Source organism: Theropithecus gelada, chromosome 7b (genome assembly GCF_003255815.1).
Source record: "Theropithecus gelada isolate Dixy chromosome 7b, Tgel_1.0, whole genome shotgun sequence".
Classification (NCBI taxonomy): domain Eukaryota; kingdom Metazoa; phylum Chordata; class Mammalia; order Primates; family Cercopithecidae; genus Theropithecus; species Theropithecus gelada.
In genome coordinates this window covers 41,218,588-41,239,552 of record NC_037675.1, presented here as the reverse complement: position 1 = coordinate 41,239,552, position 20,965 = coordinate 41,218,588, and positions in this window count along the sequence as shown.

Here is a 20,965-nt window from a genome sequence, read left to right as displayed (position 1 = left end):
TGAAGACAGAGTGAGAATCCAATTTATAAACAAGGAAATGGGACTTCTTCAGAAATTGAATCTACCAGGCCTTGATCTTGGACTTCCCAGCCTTCAAAACAGTGAGAAATAAATTTCTGTTGTTCACAAGGCATCCAGTCTATGATGTTCTGTCATAAAAGCCTGAATAGACTGAGACAGAAATTGGTACTGAGACTGGGGGTGCCAATGTAACAAATACCTAACAATATGGAAATGGCTTTGAAATTGGGTGGAAGCTAGTGTGAATGTGCTCTAGTACATCAAAGGGACCATTCGTGTTACATTAGTGTTATTATGAAACATAGATAGTTACATGATAGGTGAGAAGGTGCTGTGTAGATGCTAGGGTAAGGTTAGATGTGATGTGATGGTGAGACTTTTAATGTGATATATATATACATATATATGGACGGAGGGAAGGAGGGAGTAGGGGGAGAGAGTCAGAGAGAGTGAGAAAGAGAAAACAGCTTAAAGTAGTAAAATATTTTTTAAATAGAATATAAGAAGCACTAACTATAATAAAAATATTGATAAAAGAGAATATATCAAAACTTAGAATTAAAGTCTTCAATAAAAATTTTAGGCAAGGTTTTTAGAACAAATATAACTGACAAAGAGCTTATGTTCAAAATTATAGTTAATTCTTTCAAATTAATATGAAAAATACAGAGAACCCAGTAGAAAAATTGACAAATATATCAAATACCAACTTCCCGAAACTTTCTAAAATAGTTTAAACAAGTGGCCACAAATTATATGAGAAGTTCTTCTATTTGTAAATTTAAAAACCCACTCTGCTTAACCAACAACAATAAACTTAGTTTTTGATGTACACTCAAATTCATGAGATACAACAGGCTACATTCATCACGAAAATTTTTAAGAAAGCATACAGAACAGTAACACAACTTGCACAATAATGGCATACTGAAGGCTCATAATTCCCAAATGGAACTTTTTGATGATCTCTCTCCTCACTGTAGGTAACACAGTCAAGAGAGGAGACCAGTTGTTCCTGGATCACTGTGAAGCACTCATTTCTAAATATATTGTTATCCCACAGCCCTCTCATGGAAAAGTGACTAGCTGCCATTTCCCATCTTAGCTGCACCTCATCAATTCGACTTCCCTTGTCAGTGTTAATAATTTCTCAATGAACAATCCCCACAGTGAGGTACAAGTACCTCAGTTTGGTACATAACATTGATATTGGAAACTATACATACAATCCCCTAAATTCATTGACTTAATGATGAAAGAAAGATTCAATGAATATTTAAACCCTTGTATTATCCCTGAGGTTAAAGGAAAGGCAAATGTAATTTAAAAATACAATGAGGTGCTGTTCCACACCCACCAAAAGACGTCATTGAAAAGTGTTGGAGATAATAAAAAAATAGAACTCTATAAACTACTAGCAGGTATTTAAACTTCTTCCGCAAACATTTTGGAAAGCATGCAGTTGAGCACACACATTGCCTATGATACATTGCTTGTATTTCTCAAGTATATAATCCAACTAAATGCACAAATAAGTTTATGAATTGTAAGGGAAATGATACAAACCTTGCATGACTGGGCTGAACAAGTTAAAAAAAAAGACCCTGGCAGTCAGACTACAAATATATTCTGCTACTAACATGTCCACGTTAAACAACCAAGATATTCTGGAAAATCCTCAAACTACTGAAAATGATTTCTTTTACGATCCCTTCAGTGTCCAAAGACAGAAAACCCTGATTGGTCTCTTTACTCACTGCCAGATAATCAGCATCTTATTCAAATTATGGAAAATAAAATGTGGCATTTTAACTGGTTTGTCCTTTTATATTTTTCCTTTTTTCCAGGTATAAAAATTCTGCTTTTGTATTTATTAGAAGAAATCAGTCGATTGGTTTTTTCTTGTATACAAGTAAACTGTATGTAAATCATTAATTGTATGTGTTTCAGTTATTGACAAGCAGAAGCCAACAGAAATATACAATAATATTCACAGCATCATCCCAATGTCTATCAACAACAGCATAGATAAGTAAATTGTGCTGTATTCCTGCACGTAACATGGTTGCATCAATAATTAACAGCTACTACAAGCAAAAATAGTCATTAATTTTACAAAAATAATGTGCAGCAAGGGAAGCCACACAAAAAGAACACATTTTGTTTGACTCTACTTATGCAAGAAGACAAAACTGAACTATGGTATTAGACATCAAGAGAGATTTCTTCTGGGGAGGGGATCAGAATTTGTAATTGGGAAAGGATACATGGTAAGCCCCTGCATGGTAGTAATGTTTCACTACTAGAGATAACATAAATGTCCATGTAGTGATAACTGATTGAATTGTACACACATCTCTACCTATATGTTTAACTGTAATAAAAATTATTAAGAAATAAAAGTTGTTTAAAAGAGGGGAATTTTGTGGATGTATCCATGCAGACATCTTAGAGGGTGTAAAAATTCAAAATGTGCTAGTTTTTCAAAATGTATTGTTTATGTATTTCCTTCTTTTGCTAGGGAAAATTACCTTGTTTGCTAAATAAGCAAGCAGTTTTGGGAATACCTAATCCTAATGTTAAAGGACAACACTGGCTATTAAAGAAATACCTTTAAAAATGTGTTTCAAAAACAACTAAAAAAACACAAACAAATTCTTAATAAGAATAATAATGCTTTGAGATGAGGGTCAAATAATTGGATTTGCAGACATAAAGAAGTGTTTTCCTACACTTGAAGATTAGTAAAATGCCAAGAATGACATTCATGCAATGTTAATAATAATCTATTCATTCTTCTACATTTTTGATACATATTTATCTGATATGAAGGAAATATTCACGTTCTGCATGCCTAGTTTGATTACATTTAATTACGAGTCTTTCACTTGTACAGAAAACTTTGATTCTACAAAAATATGGCTCAGTCATGTATTGAAATGCTGTTACAACAAACTAGGAGTTACATCACAATTTCATACATTATGCTACAGTTGAAAAAGGTTTATAATAATGCATTTACTGGAAATCAAGCATGAGATATATTATCTGTAGTAATCATCAGTTGCTACCTTTCTTATTAAATTAACACATATATATCCATGGTCTATTCCTGAGAGCACTGGTCCTCAAGATTTTTAAATGTTACTATTAGACAACTATGATGTATTCAATGTGACCCTAATATGATTTTATAAAACTAAGATATAATATATTGAAACACTAACATTTTATAAATCTGAAATATAATAGAACATTCCCAAAACAAAATATTCATGAAAACAATATGTAGATTTTTTCATGTGTTTCTCAGAAAATTAAATATGAATGAAAATAATATATAAATTTTTTAAATCACATTTTCCAGAATACTTTGTACACTTTTAAAGAGCGATTTTCCCACATTAAAGTGAATAAGAATTACTTGAAGGGGCTTGTCATAATACGTAGTCCTATACCCTGCAGCAGAAATTCTCATTCCATTAATCAGCATTTGGATCTAGAAATTTGCCTTTTAATGAGCAGCTAAGGATATAGTTAACCATCTTTTGAGAAACACTGTTTTAAGGACTCAGCTTGTACTTTTTAAAATTCTCTCTTTAAAATATCACCCTGAGAATTCATACCACTAGACCTGTCTTACAAAAGGTCCTTAAGGGAGTGGTAAACATGGAAACAAAATACCATTACTTGCCACTACAACACACACTTAAGTACACAGACCACTGACACTATAAAGCTCCTACACAATTAATTCTACCTAACAACCAGCTAACAACATGATAACGGGATCCTCACATATCAATATTAACCTTGAATGTAAACAGGCTAAATTCCCACTCATAAAAGGTACAGAGGGGCAAGTTGGATAAAGAAGCAAGACCCAACTGTATATTGTCTTCAAGAGACCCAATTCACATGCAATTACAAATAGGCTCAAAGTAAAAGAATAGAGAAAAATCTACCAAGCAAATGGAAAATAAAAAAAAGCAGGAGCTGCTATTCTAATTTCAGACAAAAAAGGAGGCAGAGGTTGCAGTGAGCCATTACACTCCAGCCTCAGTGATAAGAGCAAGACTCCATCTCAAAATAAAATAAAATAAAAATAAAAATAAAGAAAGAAAGAAAGAAAAGAAAAATCACTAGGATTTCTATAGACCAACAATGTCCAAGCTGAGAACCAAATCAACAATGCAATCCTATTTACAATAGCCCCCACCCCGCCACACACACACAAAAATACCACTAACCAGGGAAGAGAAAGTTATCTAAAATGTGAATTACAAAACCTTGCTGAAAGAAATCAGAAATAATGCAAACAAATGGAAAAACATTCCATGCACCTGGATTGGAAGAATCAACATTGTTAAAATGACCATACTGCCCAAAGCAATTTAAAGATTCAATACTATTTGTATCCAACTGTCAATGACATTTGTCAAAGAATTGGAAAAATCTATTTTAAAGTGTATATAGAACCAAAAAAGAGGCCGAATAGCCAAAGAAATCATATAGAAAAAGAACAAACCTGAGGCATCACATTACCCTACTTCAGACTATACTGCAAGGCCACAGTGACCAAAACAGCATGGTACTGGTACAAAAACAGGCACATAGACCAATGAAGCAGAATACAGAACCCAGAACTAATGCTGCATACCTACAACCACATGATCTTTAACAAAGTGGACACCAAAACAACAATGAAGAAATCAATAAATGGTGCCAGGATAACTGGCCAGCCATATACAGAAAATTAAAACTGGACCCCCTTCCTCTCACAATATACAAAAATCAACTCAAGATGGAATAAAGATTTAAGTGTAAAACCCAATACTACAAAAACCCTAGAAGAAAACCATTCTGGGCCTAGACTCTGGCAAAGATTTCATGATGAAGACTCCAAAGCAATTGCAACAAAGCAAAAATTGATAAGTGGGACCTAATTAAACTAATAAGCTTCCACACTGTAAAAGAAATGTACAGAGTAAATAGACAATCTACAGAATGTGAGAAAATATTTACAAGCTATACATCCAGAAAAAGGTTTAATATCTAGAATCTATAAGAAACTTAATTACCAAGCAAAAAACAAACAATCCCATTAAAAAATGGGCAAAGAACATGAATAGACACCCCTCAAAAGGATAAACAGCTAATGCATGTGGGGCTTAATACTTAAGGTGATGGGTTGATATGTGCAGCAAACCACCATTTACCTATGTAACAAACCTGCACATCCTGCAAATGTATTCTGGAATTTAAAATAAAATAAAATAAAATATTTTAAAAAGTAATATATAATATACATATGCAATGAAATACTATAAAAATATTTTTTAAAGAACTATAAAATATGTAATAGTCTTGAAAAACAAAACATTACAATACATTTTATCAAAACTATTTTTTCAAATAGGCTGATAAATCCACCAAAAGGAAATATATCAAAAAAAGGAGACATACACATGGCCAACAAGGATATGAAAATATTCTCAACATCCCTAGTCATTAGAGAAATGCAAATCAAAACCACAATGTGATATCATCTCATACCAGTCAGAATAGCTATTACTAAAAACTCAATAAATAAAAAATGCTGGCAAGGTTGCAGAGAAAAAGGAAAACTTATACAGTGCTGTTGGGAACATAAATTAGTTAAGCCACTCCAGAAAGCAGTTTGGAGATTTCTCAAAGAACTTAGAACTACCATTTGACCCAGTGTTCCAGTTACTGGTATGTACTCAAAAGGATGTAAATTGTTCCACCATAAAAACACATGCACAAATATGATCATCACAACATTATTGAAAATAGCAAAGACATGGAGTCAACCTAATGTCTATCAGTGGCAGGCTGGAAGAAGAAAATGTGTTACATATACATCATGGAATATTATGCAGTGCTTAAAAAGAGCAAGATCATATCCTTTGCAGCAACATGAATGACAGTAGAGGCCATTACTCTGAGTGAATTAATGTGGGAACAGAAAATAAAATACCACATATTTTCACTTATGACTAGTAGCTAAATATTGAGTACACATAGATGCAAAGAAGGGCACAGTAGACACAGGGTTCTACTGAAAGGTGGAGGTAGAGAGGAGGGTAAGGATCAAAAAATTATCTACCAGGTACTTTGCTTATTACCTAGGTGATGAAATAATCTATACACCAAAGCCCTTCAACTTGCAATTTACCCATGTAGCAAACCATTTGTACTGTTTGGACCTAGAGTAAAAATTGGAAGGAAAAATAAATTTAAAAAATAATTTTAATTGACTTTTTAAAAAAAAAAAAAACCAAAGTGTACAAGGAGGTCAAGTTCACCTAAAAGATACTGCCTAAGATAATAAGATAAAGCAACAATAAACAAATAATTAAACCCAAGACACATTGCAAAGTAAGTGACTAATTCTAGAATTATGCCTGCATTTTTAAAAAGGCCATAAAACATCTGAGTAGATTTGTTATAATGTCAAAATTAGGTAGAAATAAATTTTCTCTAACTGATATTCTATTTATTTGAGAGGGTGGGATGGCAGACCACACAGTGTAATGAAAGAAGAAAGGATCTAGAGTCAGACCCATCCCCTATACTCTCCACCTCCATGTAAATTACCTCTCTGCCACTTCTTAACATGTGAGCTCAAAGATTTATATTCTCTGTAAGCTTTCGTGCCCTTGCTTTGCAGAGTTTATGGAAAGATTAAAGATGAGGTATGCTCCTTGAGAATAGGAGGTGCATACTAAGCTGTAAATACAAACATGATGCCTGCCTGTGAGTATGAGTATGCATCATGATACTGTATATGAGAATCATGCTTGAAAATTAATACCTAGTTTTATAACTCATCAAAAATAATAAAATAACCCTGAAAATAAGCAGAAAGCTGAAGTCTCATATGCATTTGAAAGAATTGTAACAATATCATGAAAAGAGACTCTATTCATTGGCCAGATTCTCAATCCATGAAACCCAATTAGATTTTTTAATAATCATGTATCACCAAAAAATAGATTAAAATAACCATATGTATGTAAAAATATAGCTTACTAGAAAATAAATATTTTTCAAAAGTAAAATTTTAAATTAAAGATTATAAGTAGCATTTTAATTTTTAAATTTGAGTTTGGTTACCTCTTTGACTCAGGGCCAAATGACATAGAAATGAAGAAAAAGTTTTCTTCCTAGTTCGTCATTAGTTTTCTCTGTGACTCTTACCAGATACCTTACTTTTCACTGTTAAAAAGTGGAAACACAAACCCATTTTACTGGGAAGCTGAAAGGCTCACATAATTTTTAAAAAACCAAAGTGCCTACAAATAATTTCTCATAAGTAATAATAGTAAAAAAATGTTTGACTAACATTACAATGTAATCTACTGCAACTAACAGAGGTCCTTTTATTTACCTTTGTCCATTATTCCAAATACTCAGATCAGTAAGGCTTGTAGAATATTGGTAAGGCTAACCTCTTATTTAGGAGTTTGGAAACATTATGAATTCTATGTCACCTTATTGCCACATTTTCAAGCCATTGCCTACTTTTCTCTGTTATAGATATAGGTCTCATGTAGGGCGAATTCCTGCAGGTCATATAATGCTTACAAAACCACAAGAGTCCAAACTTTGAGTATAGTGGAATTGTGATTGTAGTCTATGGCCTACATGAATATGCTATGAAGTTAATAAGATGCACAACACCATTTTCAGCCTCTAAGCCTCTGCAAGAAATTATACATCATAACCCACTCCCAGTAAAGCTTTTAATATTATAGCAAATTGCTAAAACATTAAACCCTGAAACTTTAATATAAAAATACAAATCATATTGAAAGCAGTAAGAAATGCTTACCAAAAAAAGTAAAGATTTATTTCCATATGTCTCCATAAGGTTTCTTTTAGACACTCCTTTTATTCAGAGTATTGATATTTAGCTTCCAATCTCCAAAATGAACATATACCAACATGTAAGTAAACAATTTTAGGATGACCCCAAATATATATAATATTGTAATAATAATACCAATATATAGTATTAATTTGCATAATATTATATTAAAATATTAAGCATATTTTTAAGCATTCAAAAATATTTAAATGATATATAAAATATAGGAAGTTCTAAACTCCTCCAGCCCTACATGGGTCCGCCCAAGCAAGAGCTGTAACACTTACTTTGGTGACTACTATTATTGTAAAGCTTCTGTATTAGTCTGTTCTCACATGCTACAAAGATAACTACCTGAGACTGGGTAATTTATTAAGAAAAGAGATTTCATTGATTCACAGTTTTACACGGCTGGGGAGACCTTAGGAAACTTACAATCATGGCAGAAGGAGAAGCAGGCACCTTCTTCACAAGACGATAGGACAGAGAAGAGGAAGCAAAGGATAAACTTTCCAAACACTTATAAAACCATCAGATCTCATGAGAACTCACTTATCACCATAAGAACAGCATGGGGAAAACCCTCCCAATGATCCACTAACCTTCCATCAAGTCTCTCCCTCAACACCTGGGGATTATAATTCAAGATGAGATTTGGCTGGGGACACAAAGCCTAACCATATAAGCTCCCTATTGCACTTCCGATGTTTCTCTTTCTTGCTGATTTTATCCAACTATAAAAGACAACTTTAAGCTCAAATTTTTATGAATTATTTCCATGTTTTAACATTTCCTTAAACTGGATGATTCATAATAGTATTCTCTACATCTTTGGAAATATAACATATTTCATAAATTTTATTGTGCATTTATTGACCCTTCTCTAGGAATATTTGAAACTGATAATTTTTGATGTTTTTCTTTTCTAATTTAAGAAACCTGTTTTTAGTTACAAGTCTTACATCTCATTGCCTTGAGATGCTTTCAAAGATTAGTTACTGGGTATCATAAGTGAACCAAGTAAAAACCTGAGGAATGGGATATGTAAATAATGCTGAAATAATGATTATAAGTTTCTTTGGAAAGATAAAGAGAAGAATGTAAATAAATCTACTTAATATAAGGAACTATGTAAACATACAAGTGGATCATAGAAAAATAATATAGAACTATAAATGTCCATTCCAGTGGAATCCCATCTTACACAGGGTAAATGTTATAAAGTCAGTCCTTAATTCCTATGTTGTATATAACTAAATTACTATAGGAAAAAAATAGCTTTTCCTCCAACAATGGATAAGACAGATGTTTTGTCAGCTGGCAACAGATAGAAGTTTTGACTGGCACTTGGAGCCATTAGTATCTCAATTATGAATCTTCAAACACTAAAATTACAATCAGGCTGCAAGATGCTCACACTATGAAAGCTCCTCTGAAACTAACAACTCACCCTCCACCCCATCCCAGCAAAAATCCCACTTTCTTTATTAGATTCACCTTGGATCATAAATACTTTAACTACAATATCAGGCAGAATTTTCTGCATTATTTAATTATTCCCCCACTTCTTCTCTTCTTCTCTCCCTCCAAGTACATACTGATCATTGTGAAATTCAGAGTACAAAAACATGCATGATTATTTCACAGTACATTGTGGTCTCTTAGAGTGAGGCATGCAAAAGGTGTCAATTTTCATGAGTAATTTTGGAACAAAAACTAGAGAAATTATATAAATGCAAGACAGTGTTCAATGATTAGAACCTATAGGACATTTTGTTTACATTTCTTTGGGATGTCCAAATATATCAACATATTTTAAATCTCAGTATTTTAATTTTTAAAATTTTTATTTTAAAACTATTTTCATTTTTTCTTCATTTAATATATAAGGATAGTAATGCTAAAATCCTCATAAGAGTACACACAGACCTGAATAATGCACACAGATCCTTCATTATAGTTTAGTCGGTACAGTTTTACATTTGTATAATGTATATAATTAGGATATCAAATTTGAATATTCATAGTTCAAGTATGATGCCCCAGCTTCTATTGAGTTCAAGTATGATACTCCAGATGTCACTATTTTTAGATGTCAACCTTTTAAAAGGAAAGAAGATTATAACTTGCTTTATGTAATTGTAGGAATTCATGGTGAATCACAACTATAATAATTAGTAATTTTGTACACCTAATGTTACCAGAAAAATGCTCATACATTTCAAGGGAAAATAATTACATACTTGTGTCACAGGATGCAGAGATATTTACTGCTTTTTGCCGTCTCATTTATGGTTCATATTGTTAGTTTCTGTGTAAATGAAAAAATGTTAAAAATCTTGCTAGCATATGTGTGTGATTTTCTTCTGCTACTCAGGTTATTTAGTTGTGTATGCATAGGGAATTTGGGGGATAGGGGAGAAAAATAAAAGCATAGTGTAAGGGATAAAATGAAAAATAGTTTTTGATCATCATTTTCTCTTCAATTAATGGAGAAAATGCAAGTTTCTGATTAGATGCTTATATCTCTGTCTCTTTATTTGATAATTAGCATTTTAGGGATTATTTTTGGAAAATAGACCTCTATTAAACTTTTCTCTGTATTTAGAATATTAGGTATCAAAGTAAATGTGTTCTCTATGTATGTCTTTATGCAAAGCATGTTTCTTTTTCAATTCTGTAGCAAGTAAATTGAAGAATTTATTTTAATATGTATTACAAGATATTTTAAGAATATAGCAGTATGCTTTATGTCAACTTGGTTTCATCATTCACAGCACCTCAACATTTTATAAATGTGAATTTATCAACCTTTGAATATAAAACTAAATTAAGGATTAAGATTAAAGTGTTTCCAAAAGATTTATTTTGCCATATTCCTTATGTAAAATAATAGTTATTGCATATATAATTTTAAAAGCCAGAGAGATTTCAATTTTATTCCAAAGTGGCATAAAATTGTTTTATTTTAAAATAGGGAAGTATGGCTGGGTGCAGTGGCTCACAACTATAATCCTGGCACTTTGGAAGGCCGAGGTGAGCGAATCACTTGAGGTCAGGAGTTTGAGACCAGCCTGGCCAACATGGTGAAATCCTATCTCTACTAAAAATACAAAAAGTAGCTAGGCATGGTTGCAGGAATCTGTAATCCCAGCTACTTGGGAGGCTGAGGCAGGAGAACTGCTTGAAAGAGGCAAAGGTTGCAGTGAGCCAGCATTGTATAACTGCACTCCAGCAGTTGCAGAGTGGCAAAGGTTGCACTGAGGGGCAAAGGTTGCAGTGAGCAAACACTGTATAACTGCACTCCAGCCGGGGTGACAGAGTGAGACTCTGTCTCTAAATAAATAAACAAAATAAAATAAAGTAGGTAAGTGCATGAAGTCATCATAAAACTATCTTAAATTTTTGTTCAAAATTGTAAGATTTCTTACAGTATTTGTCCCAAATGCAACAAGAATTACATAATTTTAAAACCCATAAAATAAGCCAGGTTTCATTAGTAGATGTTGTGGATACATAAAACTCTTTCTCCGACCTATGCCCTTTTGTTTCTGGGTCCATAACTAGACTAACTTTACTAGACTCATTTGTAGTTAGCTGACTTCAGACTGACCATATGACAAAGCACTAGCCAACAAAATGTGATAACATATGATATATATATATATAGATATAGATATATATCTATATCTATATATATATATATATATAACTTCCTGAATGTACCGTATTAGGCTGTTGCCACACTGCTATAAAAACATATCCAAGACTGGGTAATTTATAAAGAAAATTGGTTTAATTGACTCACAGTTTCACAGGGCTGGGGAGGCCTCAGGAAACTTACAATTATGGTGGAAGAATAAGAGGCACATCTTACATGGTGGCAGGAGAGAGAGAGAGAAGACACAGAGAAAGAGCAGACAAGTGAATGGGGAGAAGCCTCTTACAAAACCATCAGATTTCATGAGATCTCACTCACTATCATGAGAATAGCATGAGAGAAACCACCCTCATGATCCAATCACCTCCCACCAGGTCCCACCCTCAACGTAGGGATTATGGGGATTACAATTCGAGATGAGATTCAGATGGGGACACAGAGCCAACCTATATCATGTACCACAAAAATCTTCTCCTCTACATTCATGGCCTTGATCTTCTTTGTGGCTGGCTTGATGCAGATGACCAGAGCAATTTCAGATGCCACATTTGAGTTTGACAGAACCACAAGCTGGAAGGAGGTTGGAACCCCGAATTAGTGCTTAGACTTTTCAAGATTGAGAAATACTTTCTCAGTGTTTTTGGCCACTATATATCTTAGTTATCATGTATGTTTAGGTATTTTGTCATTATGACTAGCACAATCTTAAGTAATGCAATGGCCAGTGTGACAGCATTTACTATTTTGAACAAGCTGTTTAACTGAGAAACTTCCTTCACGATCACTATTTCAATCACCACCCAGGTTCTACTAGAAAAGAAGACTGATAGGTAAGGACAGATGCCCTAGAACTAGAATACCTGAATCAAAACCAACTTCCACTGCTTTCTAGAGGTTTGATGTGGATGATTTACTCTGTTTGTACCTCAGTTTTCTCAGCATTAAAACTAAAAGAGTAATAATATTAAAGTGGCTTCTTGTGAAGATTAAACGTTTCATATGTGTAAAGTGCTAAAAGTTCTGCCAAATTCATAGTAGACATGTAATAACTGTTAATTGCTATATTTCTTCTGTACTTGACATCACTCAAGATCCAAATACATTCATTCAATTACCTAAAGGTCATCCCCACTTAGATATTCCATGGATAACTTAAACTCAAATTAGTCAGATTAGGAAGGCATCAGTCAGAATTGGGCAATATTCTGGGCTCTCTTAATGTTCTCAGGGTTCTGGAATTGTACCTACAACAGAATTGTGCAGTGTTATATTTCCTTAGTCTTCTGATTTTCCTTTTGTATTGACCTGAACTTGTCAGCAATAAGTATATTGTTCAATAACCATATTGTCTTTGAATGATTGTCATCACTTTCTGTCATGTGATCTGTTGATATATTATTATTAGATGTGGTAGAAAGTGCCTAATACGAATATATCTAGCTCAGCTGGCATTTTTTTCACTCTTTAGAATTTAGTGATGGATGTTGAAGATCGTAAGATAACAACACTTGACAAAAAGAAAAAGGTAGTGAAATCTGAAGACAAAAAGTAAAGCCATTCTTTTCATTACACGATGTCACATGTTTGTTAGTGAATTCAGTATTTGTTGTACGAAGTTACATTATGGAGGCTGGGCAATGTGATATTGAGAGAAGAATGGTATTATAAGATATATATCTGTACTGGTAAAAAAAAATGTGTATGTTTCATAAAGGCTTGAGATTTAGACAATTAGCTAATGAGATTAATACAAACTCACCACTTACTACTTGTCACATTAATCTTTGGCTTTTTAAAAGTCATTCCACAATCCCACTCAAATATATCTATTCAAAAAACAAAGGTAAATGGGTATCATGTTGGACATAAAAACCTAGTGTAAGGCATCATCTCCTCACATGCCTACTTCACCTAGCTTTGCAGCCTTAATGAGCATCATCTGCATTAACCCATTTACATGAGCCATTCTTTGATAGGGGGACTCCGGAAATCTACACTACGCTATTCCTGATCTAGTAAATAAACAATAAGTACTTCCTAAGCAATTGCTATTGGAAAAGCCATACAAGAGTAATAAAAGCAAAAAAAGAGTGGCCCTTTCTTATAATATTTTCAGTCTAGTAGATGTATGAAGATGGTTTTCAAATAAGACTTCATGGGCCATGCACAGTGGCTCACGCCTGTAATCCCAGCACTTTGGGAGACCAAGGTGGGTGGATCACAAGGTCAGGAGTTCAAGACCAGCCTGACCGACATGGTAAAACCCCATCTCTACTAAAAATACAAAAAAAAAAAAAGTCAGCTGGACATTGTGGCGGGTGCCTGTAATCTCAGCTACTTGGAAGGCTGAGACAGGAGAATTGCTTAAACCCTGGAGGTGGAGGCTACAGTGGCTGAGATCGCACCACTGCACTCCAGCCTGGGCAACAGTGCAAGAATCTATCTCAAAATAATAATAATAATAATAATAATAATAATAATAATAATAATAATAATAATAAAATAAAATAAAAAGAATTGATGAAAAGCATTAAAATGAATAGTAAGGATAATAAATTACATACAATTTCAGAAGAGAGAGAAAGCATTTGGAGTTAAAATGTAATGTAGGTGAAGTTTCAGTTACATTCATAGAATGCTTATGATTTATACAGGATAAGGGGAAAAGGAAGAATTTTCCAAGTAACAGCATATAAATCAAGTCATGGTTAATGGATATCTAATATTTATTGCTTAGAGAAGAGGTAGCTTATAAAACTGACATTTCATATTACAACAACGTTGTGAAGGATTTTGAATGGACAGTGAAGGAGTTTGGGCTACATCCAGTGAATAATACAAAAAGTTACACAAAGTTTCTGATCAGAAATATTGTATCAGAAAAGAAGCAGTTTAAAAGACCTAATTTTGGGAAAGGTTTACAAGTAGTAATTAAGAAAATCTAAGATCCTTATCTATGCTAGTCCATTACTTAAAATAGAATGAGAATCTCCAGATAGTAAGGTATCACCAACAACCAAGGGCATTAAGTTGTGTGCAACTTAACCAAGAAAAAAAAATAGATACACTTAATTCAACTTACTAGCTCTCTTTTCATAACCTAACCTAAAAATAGGAACATTCTAAAAGAATAACAGGAGAACAAAATAAATGAAAAACAAAATGCAAAGCAATAGATGGGAATTTGTTAAATTGACTAGAACCAAAAGAAGCAAAGAATGCTCCAAAGGGCATAAAATGAAAATAGAAATGAATTCACATGATACGGCAAGGCAGTGAAGGAGAGAACAACTATGTTTAACAATTAAGCCAAATGCAGTCTCGCCTTACTGTTCTCTTAACTCACTAAGTACAGACATGCTTGTATCTCTGGGTCTTGCTACCTGTTGTTCTATTCAGGCAGATGTGTTGTAATTCTTAGACACCCCTGCCAAGAGTCCACTCTGGACATCAAAACACCCACAGCCCTAAAATGTTTCTGGTAGGATACCATCAAATCTTCTGCAGGATCATTATATCATCAATAATATTAGTGGAGCAAAGCTATAGAACTAGCTCAGAAACTAATTGTCTAATATGATAGTGAACAGAATCCAGAGTAATTGGCACAGGGCTGTAATAAGTTTAAAAGGAATGGAACCTCTGGTTTCTTCCTTCCTCCAACTTAACTTCTCTCCCTAGCCCTTAATAGGAAAAGGCTACAGGAGATTTCTAACTAGGAAATGACATTACTTCTATCAAGAACTAGGGAAGATAAAGAGGAACCAATGGAGGGAGGGAAGGTCCATCACTCATTTTATGTTCATTTATATTCTTGTCTACTATATATCTTTTATTTTGATTGTTTCCTGTGGTAAAGCAGCCTTAAACAGAGACAACTTGTCTTTCTTTCAAAGTTCCAAAGTGTGTGTGTGTGTGTGTGTGGTTTTTTTTTTTTTTTTTTTTTTTTTTTGGTCAGTCCTAGCCCAGCTATATGTTCAACTCAGTCAGTATGAAAGGAAGCACAGAAAAAGCAAAGTAATCACTGAATTCTAGAATGATTTTTTACCATCAGAGTACAGTCCCTAAAGTAAAGGTTATCTACTAGCTGACTTTCTTGTTGCCCTTTCACCTGCCTCTCAAAGGAAATGTCTTTCCTACCAAACAGATGGCATCAGAAGCACTGAAATCTGTCATGACACAATCTAAGAAGGTAAGTGTGAACTTGAGCTGGCTTTAAAGAATTATCAGGTTTTAGAAAGAAAGAAAAGATGAGAATGAACCACAGAACATTACTCAGTGAAGCATGAGTATGTTAGACACAGGGTAAGACTTAAAGATTTTCAAAGGTTAATAAGACCAGTTTCTTAAGTGGGGTGGCTATGTATTACACTAAAAGGTAAACATTATCCAGGATGTGGGAAACCTTAGAATCTGAAGATATAAATTCAGCTGCTTTATATGTAGTGTGAAAACTTCACTAAGTCTGGTGTACCCATGCAGATCAGAAAAGGAAAGCCTAGCTGTAAAACCTCTTTCCTACTGCCTGCAGTGCAATGAATTACACTTTTACACTGGTAGTAGAAATCTTAATACCCTATTTAATCCTGATCTATTTTTAATCTTATTGGGTCTTTAAGAGGTTTCATATGCATGATATTTTATTACACATTTCAACATTTCAAAGAAAGAAATGAAGTGTTCTTAGCCCCATGTAAGAAAGGAATTAAATCTTGTGATATGAGAGAAGCAATTTATGTAACCACTATAAAAGCACCCACGTGCGGTCCCATAGCGTCTGTTGTATCTGTTTTAGCTCACACTTTGGAGGACTGATACTGCCTCATACTCCTCCATTCTATTTGTCTCTAAATTACCAAATTAAGCAAGTTGTAATTGGGGTAATTTAGTGCTTTGTAGTGATATTGTTCTCTGGAGAATAGTAAAGACCAGTTTTAACTTCATTATTTTGTAGAGTTAGTGAATAAATCACTTGGATAAGGTCCTATTACTATAGGTTTTTAAGCTTTTTATATTTTCTGCCTTGATCTCTAATATATGTTATTTTATATATGATTCTTCTGATGTGCATTGATGTGAACATTATTTTAAGTCTTAATCTTATGCCTAGCTAGTCAAATGATTACCTGTCAATAAAAGACACTGATTTTTCCCAAAGTCAAGGACAAATGGGCATCATATATTTAACATTTATGAAAGCCACCCTCCATTTAGTGTCCACTCCTTTAGAATCTTCCTAAGGGAACCATCTCACTTAAGTGAATTGCTTAAACATGTTTCATTCAGGGCTGGTGACTTATGTCTTGCAGTTCCAAAACCTCCTTCAATATTCCTTTCTGCAAATAACATCCCAGTCCCAGACTGAGTTTTGTGTAGACCTATACAGCATGTAATAGAAAACTCATGATTTCAAGGGACTTTCAACCTAAATGAAAAGACCAAATAGGAAAATTATGAATAAGCTAAATTTAACCTTTGAAGAAGACAAGGACCTGAGATGCTGGAGAATAAAAAACTAGCGGATTCTTGAGTAGCTGAGAGGTTCCGAGGCATAAAAGGTAAGCCTGAAAAGACTTGTGTGACAGAAAGCTTCACAATACAGTGAATTTGGAAAGTGACGAAGTACAATATTAGTACATCTAGAGGACAAATGTATATATAATCCTCATGTTTCCTTTTACACAATTATATCAGTCCCTATTATAATTTATAGTTTTTTTAAAAATATAATCTTGATAAGTTCTTTACAGATGCTTTTAGAATCTCAGATTTATTAGTTTTTAAGTTTTCTCTGACCATATTTAATTTATTGGGGGGATATCAAAAAAATAATTTCACATCTCCTGCCCCCAACAATTTATGTCATATTAAATTTTAAAAAAAGATCTTAACTCCAATTTGAACAGTGCATCATATCGCTCTTTTTTATTCTTCTGATTAATCCCTGAATCAGCTGTTAGCCATTTGACATTTTACAAATAAGTGTTCTATGATTCACAATTATTTAAAACACTACAAAACTGTAATTTTGAGGACACATTGTAAAATGTTTTGTATTATTTGCTATCAATTGGTAAGGTTGTTAGTTTATGACAGTTTGATTCTTTTTATCACTTCTTAAGAAGGCAAAGGCCAGGCGTGGAGGCTCACGCCTGTAATCCCAGCATTTTGGGAAGCAGAGGTGGGCGGACCAAGAGGTCAGGAGTTCAAGATCAGCCTGACCAATATGGTAAAACCTTGTCTCTACTAAAAATACAAAAAATAGCCAGGCGTGGTGGTGCACGCCTATAGTCCCAGCTACTCGGGAGGCTGAGGCAGAAAAATTGCTTGAACCCAGAGGCTTACAGTGAGCCAAGATTGCACCACTTCACTCCAGCCTGGGTGACAGAGTAAGATTCTGTCTCAAATAAATAAATGAATAAATAGGCAAAAAAAAAAAAAAAAAAAAAATCCGATATAAAACCACTATGTTTTGCTATGTTTTAATTTTATTGATTTCCTTTGTTTTGTTGTGAAATGAGTGAGGGAACAAGGAAACGAGGAGATTGCTAGTTCATCTGTGTTCTGCTCAGGTTATAGAAATTATTTATTTCAACAAAAGAAAAATATTGTTTTTGCCTTGCATTTGACTTCAGGCTTAAAGAGTGCCATTAGTAGAGTAATAACATCTGGATCTCAATCTTCAGCCTGTCTCCCATTATTTAAATTTTATCCTTAGGCTTTAGGTATGTAGAAAATTTTTCTCAGATCTGTGATATGTTGTTGTACATTTGCTTAGCAGTGCTTATCTTAGCTCTCAGAGTGGGTCTCTGGGGGTTAACTTGAAAGAGTAAAAGTCACTCAATAAAGAGAGATGTGGTCATCTGAGGATTAACACCAGAAACATAACATATATACACCATGGAATACTATGCAGCCATAAAAAAGGATGAGTTTGTGTCCTTTGTAGGGACATGGATGCAGCTGGAAACCATCATTCTTAGCAAACTATCACAAGAACAGAAAACCAAACACCGCATGTTCTCACTCATAGGTGGGAACTGAACAATGAGATCACTTGGACTCAGGAAGGGGAACATCACACACCGGGGCCTATCATGGGGAGGGGGGAGGGGGGAGGGATTGCATTGGGAGTTATACCTGATGTAAATGACGAGTTGATGGGTGCAGCACAGCAACATGGCACAAGTATACATATGTAACAAACCTGCACGTTATGCACATGTACCCTACAACTTAAAGTATAATAATTAATAAATAAATAAATAAATAAATAAATAAATAAAAGAAAAAGGAAATAAACTCAGATGAAATCTGGAAAAAATAAATAAATAAAATAAAGGTCACATCCTTATGGGGGGAAAAGAATTTTTAAAAAATCAAATAAAAACAAGTTCAGGAATAATTAGAACAAATAGTCTACCTAAATGAGGAGAAACCAGACAAATAATTATGGCAGTATGACAAAACAGGGTTCTATAATAATCCTAAAAATCACACTAACTCTACAGCAATGGATTCAAACCAAAATGAAATATTTTAAATACAAGATAAATAATTCAGAAGGTGGATTATTAAGCTCCTCAAAGAGATATCAGGGAAAGACAAAACCAACACAAAGAAATTTAAAAAAAAAAATCAGGATGTGAATGAAAAATTTTCTAAAGAGATAGATTTTTTTTATTATTATACTTTAAGTTCTAGGGTACACGTGCACAACGTGCAGGTTTGTTACATATGTATACATGTGCCATGTTGGTGTGCTGCACCCATTAACTCGTCATTTACATTAAGTATATCTCCTAATGCTATCTCTCCCCCCTACCCCCTCCCCACAATAGGACCCGGTGTGTGATGTTCCCCTTCCTGTGTCCAAGTGATCTCATTCTTCAATTCCCACCTATGAGTGAGAACATGTGGTATTTGGTTTTCTGTTCCTATGATAGTTTGCTGAGAATGATGGTTTCCAGCTGCATCCATGTCCCTACAAAGGACACGAACTCATCCTTTTTTATGGCTGCATAATATTCCATGGTGTATATGTGCCACATTTTCTTAATCCAGTCTGTCACTAATGGACATTTGGGTTGATTCCAAGTCTTTGCTACTGTGAATAGTGCCGCAATAAACATACGTGTGCATGTGTCTTTATAGTAGCATGACATATAATCCTTTGGGTATATCCCCAGTAATGGGATGGCTGGGTCAAATGCTATTTCTAGTTCTAGATCCTTGAGGAATCGCCACACTGTTTTCCACAATGGTTGAACTAGTTTACAGTCCCACCAACAGTGTAAAAGTGTTCCTATTTCTCCACATCCTCTCCAGCACCTGTTGTTTCCTGATTTTTTAACGATTGCCATTCTAACTGGTGTGAGATGGTATCTCATTGTGGTTTTGATTTGCATTTCTCTGATGGCCAGTGATGATGACCATTTTTTCATGTGTCTGTTGGTTGTATGCATGTCTTCTTTTGAGAAGTATCTGCTCATATCCTTTGCCCACTTTTTGATAGGGTTGATTTTTTTTTTTTCTTGTAAATTTGATTGAGTTCTTTATAGGTTCTGGATATTAGCCCTTTGTCAGATGAGTAGATTGCAAAAATTTTCTCCCATTCTGTAGGTTGCCTGTTCACTCTGATGGTGGTTTCTTTTGCTGTGCAGAAACTCTTTAATTTAATTAGATCCCATTTGTTAATTTGGGCTTTTGTTGCCATTGCTTTTGGTGTTTTAGACATGAAGTCTTGGCCCATGCCTGTATCCTAAATGGTATTACCTAGGTTTTCTTCAAGGGTTTTTATGGTTTTAGGTCTAACATTTAATTCTCTAATCCATCTTGAATTAATTTTCATATAAGGAGTAAGGAAAAGATCCAGTTTCAGTTTTCTACTTATGGCTAGCCAATTTTCACAGCACCATTTATTAAATAGGGAATCCTTTCCCCATTTCTTGTTTTTCTCAGGTTTGTCAGAGATCAGATGGCTGTAGATGTGTGGTATTATTTCTGAGGGCTCTGTTCTGTTCCATTGGTCTATATCTCTGTTTTGGTACCAGAACCATGCTGTTTTGGTTACTATAGCCTTGTAGTATAGTTTGAAGTCAGGTACCATGATGCCTCCAGCTTTGTTCTTTTGGCTTAGGATTGTCTTGGCAATGCAGGGTCTTTTTTGGTTCCATATGAACTTCAAAGCAGGTTTTTCCAATTCTGTGAAGAAACTCATTGGTAGCTTTTTGGGGATGGCTTTGAATCTATAAATTACCTTGGGCAGTATGGACATTTTCACAGCATTGATTCTTCCTATCCATGAGCATGGTATGTTCTTCCATTTGTTTGTGTCCTCTTTTATTTCACTGAGCAGTGGTTTGTAGTTCTCCTTGAAGAGGTCCTTT